This window comes from Jaculus jaculus, chromosome X (assembly GCF_020740685.1).
Source record: "Jaculus jaculus isolate mJacJac1 chromosome X, mJacJac1.mat.Y.cur, whole genome shotgun sequence".
NCBI classification, from domain to species: domain Eukaryota; kingdom Metazoa; phylum Chordata; class Mammalia; order Rodentia; family Dipodidae; genus Jaculus; species Jaculus jaculus.
The window spans coordinates 140,720,108-140,721,268 of NC_059125.1; positions in this window are offsets into that span (position 1 = coordinate 140,720,108).

The window sequence follows — 1,161 nt, forward strand, 5'->3', positions numbered from 1 at the left end:
TCATGTTATGCTCTCAGCAACTTCTGGATTTCTGCTTGAATAGGTTTTGACATCACCCTGACTTTCTTCCAGATTCCAGCATATCTTTTTTAATTCTTTTTTTTTTCTTAGAGAGCCCAGCATGGTGGCACATGCCATTATTAAATATATTTATTTCACAGAGAAAGAGAAAGAGAGAGAGAGAAACCGGGAGTGCCTCCTTGTGCATCTGGCTAACGTGGGCCCTGGTGAATCAAACCTGGGTCTTTTGGCTTTGCAGGCAAACACCTTAACCACTAAGCCATCCCTCCAGCCCTTCCAGCATGATATCTTGATAGTCTGTGTTCACCAATAGAGAATTGCCTCTTCCTTCAGGCTAGTGATCAAGTGCTTTGACAGAAGTCTGTATTTTCTTTTCTTTTCTTTAATTTTTTTCTTTTATTTTCTTTGCTTGCTTCCTTTCTCTCCCTCTCTCTCCCCCTTCCTCCCTCCCTCCCTCTCTCTCTCTCTCTCTCTCTCTCTCTCTCTTTATTTTTTTTGAGATAGGGCCTTGCTCTAGTCAAGGCTGACCTGTAATTCACTATGTCGTCTTAGCCTTGCTTCAAACTCACACACTCCTACCTGAGCCTCCCAAGTGCTGGGATTAAATGTTGTGTACAACCATGCTCAGCATAAGCTTGTCTTTTTTGGGGAACCTCATAGGTCTCTCTGATCAAGAGATGAATGTGAGATATAACCAATTACTGGTACTGAGAGTTATAAAGCAGTGTCCATTGTTTTAGAATTAGGCTTCATCCCACCCACTGAAGGGTCCTTATGCCAGATGATCCATCATATTCCTGTGGAGGGTTATATCTTTTAGGCTGCTATCCAGGTGGAAGGTTTCTAAGGTACCAATTTGTTTTGGATTTACTTCTGCGTATATGCATCCCTCTCTTCCTTCCCCCTCCCACCAAAATACTTCAATCTCTATTATCAGTTCCTCAAGTTGTCTATCATGTATGTCTGCAACTCAAGCCTCAAGCTGTTAAAGATTAGGAACCATATATGAGTGAGAACTTGCACCATTTGTCTTTATGTGCTTATGTAAGTTCATTAAGTATGATCTGTTTCAAGTATGTCCATTTTCCTACAAATTTCATTTTTCCTTATTCTTGAATAGAATTTCATTCTGTATATATA